The 4,341-nt window shown below is 43.2% G+C and overlaps 1 pseudogene; it reads right to left on the bottom strand.

Moving 5' to 3' along the window:
• Positions 1–3,141: 3,141 nt before the first annotated feature.
• LOC122444145 lies at positions 3,142–3,698 on the bottom strand (annotated as a pseudogene).
• Positions 3,699–4,341: the final 643 nt, after the last annotated feature.

The raw sequence follows: 4,341 nt of genomic DNA, 5'->3' as shown, positions 1-4,341 counted from the left end.
TGCCTCTTACTAGGGCATCTAGTTTACGTCTTGCTCCCTAGGTATAATTGGTAGATATTAGCAATATGGCGGGCAAATGTGGTGTCTGCATGATATCAAGACCATTGAAGACTCTGCAGAAGGGAGCTCTAAGAGATAAGAAACAGCAAATGCCTCCTGCTCCTCCTCCTTATGTTAAAAAGTGAACCTTATTTGATCCTCCTTCCTCATAAAGATTGAGAAGAACACACTTGCCAGAGCAACAGCCATATACCAAGTGCTGGAGGCTATGTTGATCTGTTAGAGTGAAGATACTATATCAGACACAGGAGCTAGAATTTGAGTTATCACCTAGTTAAGTTTGTCATGGTCTGCTGTCCTCTGTCCCATCTAGTTTTTACTAGGGACCTTCAGGTGACTTCCTAGAGAAGGAAATGGCAACCCACTCCAGTACTCTTGCCTAGAAAATCCCATGGACGGAGAAGACTGGTGTCCATGGGGTCGCAAAGAGTCGGACACGACTGAGTGACTTCACTTCAGGTGACTTGATGGGGACTGCCACTCATACATGCTTGAAGTCTTTGATGATGGTTCTAAGTTCTGTTCTTCTACTTGAGATGTGACATTGCTTCTGGTTTATTATCTTGACTAGGTGTAGGAAGAGTGTCATAACACCCATAGAACTCTTCCTGTTATTCTAGCTCTTACTCCAAAAGGTCAGGGAATCATTGTGAAGGTTCTGCCAGTTATTAGGAATATCTGTCCCAATTATGCATTATATATAAAATTCCATCTATTATTTGGCCCCCATATACCCCTATCCCTGCTCTATCTGTAGGAATGTGGTTGCATTTCAGATAGCACAGATCTAGATATACCTCTTTCCCCAGTATGTAGTTAACCTAGCAACTGGACACGTGTACCTCTGAGGGAAGGTTTGGGGGGATATTTATTGTACATAGAGTGTTGCTGTAGATTCTTTCCCCAACCAGACCTAGATTTCCCTTAAATTAATGGATCCTGAGCCTTTATACTGACTTAAATTTAGAATAGGTGAGGGACTGTGCATGCATGTGTGCTCAGTTGCTCAGTCATGTCTCTTTGTGACCCCATGGACTGTAGATCCCCAGGCTTCTCTGTCCATGGGATTTTGCAGGCAAGAATACTGGAGTGGGTTGCCATTTCCTCCCTCAGGGGGTCTCCCTGATGCAGGGATCAAACCCACGTCTCCTGCACTGCAGGCGGGTTCTTTATCACTGAGCCACCAGGGAAGCCCTGAAGGACCATAGTTCCCCCTTATTGCAGCTTACACAGATTTCTGTTCTTCCTGTCTTTTGTTTTATTGGTTATGAAGGTTAAGTAGTACTCGGTCTGCTCCCCGTTTATCATCACTCTTTGTAACACTATGATTGCTATAGTTACCTGGTATTCAAGGAAGCCTGATTGCTACTCCAAATCTTGCTGACCAGTATAATAATTATTACATTCATCTTGCCTCTGACAATTAATTGCCACTGCCATTTGCCATTTCATAATCCTCTTAGTTCTACGTTATGGACCAGCTCAATGGCAGATTCTCTCATTTTTAATAATGACCTTTAAAGGATGGCTAACAAGCTTTTTGGATATTTCAGGGTCCCTCTCAGGAATTCATTATTTATTGTCTTAACAAAGGGAGTATCTCTGGGCTGTCCTGGATTACAGTCAATTGGTGGGTTTTCATGTCTCATGTAATATATTGTTTCTACTGTTTCCCACCTTCCCGAGCCTTTTGATCCTGTCAACATTCTTCCAAGGCAGTTTGTCATTCCTTACTCTGTCCAAACTTTAAGGAACCATTCCAATAATGTATCAGAACCAGCTCCAGGTGTCCTGCCAAATCAGTGTATTCTGAGTTATAAAAAAGTATTACACAAACTTTTCCACACTGGTGGTCTTTTTTTCTAGAAGTGAAGATTGATGCCAAGGCACCTGGGAGTTTGTGAAGCCTTGAAAACCTAAAGATGGAGCCCAGTAAATTCACTTTCTTTGAAACAGAAACTTCATCTTACTAAAGGAGATAGATAAGGTTTGACATCAGTCCAGCCCTAGCAGTTGACGGCTGATAAAGGGAAAGCCCGGATTCAGGGAATTGCAAGAGAAGCGGTCAGTGTCACAAGATGGTCACCTCCATCACCAATATTTTCTGCAATATGGTCATTTCTGTGATTCATGTGGGGACAGGATCTAAGAGCTTCATAATGGTATTGTTGTTTTTATTAGATAACACATTAAAATAAAGTATTTACTTTGAGAATCCTGACTGAATGACCATTGCTAATTTGCGTGCAAACGGAGTCACAGTGCTATAAGCCATTTTTCATTCTCCTCCTTTGCTTTCCATTATAATCCTGCAAAAGCAGCTTCTGGGGAGTTAAATTTTGATGTCTAGCTAAGGTAGGGGTTCCCAGGAGTCTCAGTGGTAAAGAATCTGTCTGCCAATGCAGGAGACGTGGGTTCAATCCCTGGCTTGGGAAGATCCCCTGGAAGAGAAAAAGGCAACCCATTTCAGTATTCCTGCCTAGAAAATTTCATGGACAGATGAGCCTGGCAGGCTACAGTCCATGGGGTTGCAAAAAGTCATATACAACTGAAGCGACTGAGCATACATGCATGGCCAAGGTTAAGCATCAAAATAAGGCCCATCAAGCATGATGATGATGAAGCATTTTCAAAGGGAGTCTACTATGTGTCAGGTACTGTGCTAAGTACGTTGCACATATAAAATCTATTTGGTCTTCACAACTCTAAGAAAGTAGGTATACTATTCTTACCTTCCCTTTACATATAACCCTTTCTTCATCATTTCTTGGAGCTACTGATCACTGGTGAAATGAGCAGGGGACCAGGTGTCCCACCTGAGCCCCCTAGAGGAGAAGACACATCATTCATATCCTTTGACTCCCCTAAACCATTTGATCAGATGTTTGTTTCCATTTCTCATTCATCTTTCCTCTTGAATCTAAGCAAGCAGTCAGTATTTAAGTATTGCTTGTCTAGCAACCTGTCTGTGGGAGATTAAAAAGGGCCACAAATTATTTAACAACCCTATTGAGAGGTGGAGTCTATTAATAATTTGCCTTTTTTTTTTTCACTTTTATTTTCATTTATTTTCTGCAGCATTTATTCGCAGGCCATAAGTTTTTGTTTCTTCAGTTTCTTCTGGGATATCTTTTCCTTCTGTGCAAGCTCCTCTTCTGGTTTAGGAACAATCTGTTCTTTTTCAGTAAGGATCATCTCAATGTGGCAGGGAGAGCTCATGTAGGGGTTGATCCGACCGTGAGCTCTGTAAGTCCTTCGCCGCATCTTGGGGGCTTTGTTCATTTGGATGTGTGCTCAATGACCAGAGAATCTACATCTACGCCCTTAAGTTCAGCATTACTCTCTGCATTTTTGAGCATGTGTAGTAAAAATTTAGCACTCTTTTTGGGCCACCGACCCTGTATCCAGCCCCACTGTTTGGCCTGTGCACACCTACCAACTCCACCGTTGTAATGACGGAATGGTACACATTGCTTCTTTAAAGTGACATCCTTCAGATACTTGGTGGCTTTTCGGATATGCATACCCTTTATGGCCTGGGCAGTTTCACGAGTGTTCTTAAAGTGAACACGAAGATTTGAACCTCTTGATTTGCATAATTTTGTGGGGTTTTCTGGGTCAAGTGAATAGCGCACCATTTTTAGGGATCAGCTCAGGCCGCTTACCGGAAAAGAATGATTTGCTTTTCCTTAAATTCGAACTGGCTTCAGTGACTTGTTTCAGTATACAATGTGGTAGAAATGTTGTTCTGAGACTTCTGAGACTGGATCAGAAGAAGCCTTAGAGCTTTTACCTGTGTTTCTGGGGAACCCTGAGCTGCCATGTAAGAAATTTGACTACCCCAAGGACTGATGCTGAAGCTTCAGTACTTTGGCCACTTGATGTGAAGAGCCGACTCATTGGAAAAGACTCTGATGCTGGGAAAGATTGAGGGCAGGAGGAGAAGGGGGAGACAGAGGAAGAGATGGTTTGGATGGCATCACTGACTCAATGGACATGAGTATGAGCGAACTTTGGGAGACGGTGAAAGACAGGGAAGACTGGCGTGCTGCAGTTCATGGGGTTGCAAAGAATCGGACTTGACTTAGCAACTGAAGAAGAAAGTTGCCATACAGGAGAGGCCGTGGGTAGGTGCTCAGCTGACAGTCCAAGCAAGGCACCAGACCCGTGAATGGGGCTGTCTCTGGCCCTTACACAAGCTCACCTGCTGGTTGGCTGCCACCTAGTGAGCTTCACTGAAACCATGGGGAAAGGAAGAATTATTCATCTCAGTCCTGCCTG

This window comes from Cervus canadensis, chromosome 6, assembly GCF_019320065.1.
Source record: "Cervus canadensis isolate Bull #8, Minnesota chromosome 6, ASM1932006v1, whole genome shotgun sequence".
Classification (NCBI taxonomy): Eukaryota; Metazoa; Chordata; class Mammalia; order Artiodactyla; family Cervidae; genus Cervus; species Cervus canadensis.
The sequence above is the reverse complement of the archived record's forward strand: the minus strand, read 5'-3'. Positions and strand labels throughout refer to the sequence as shown.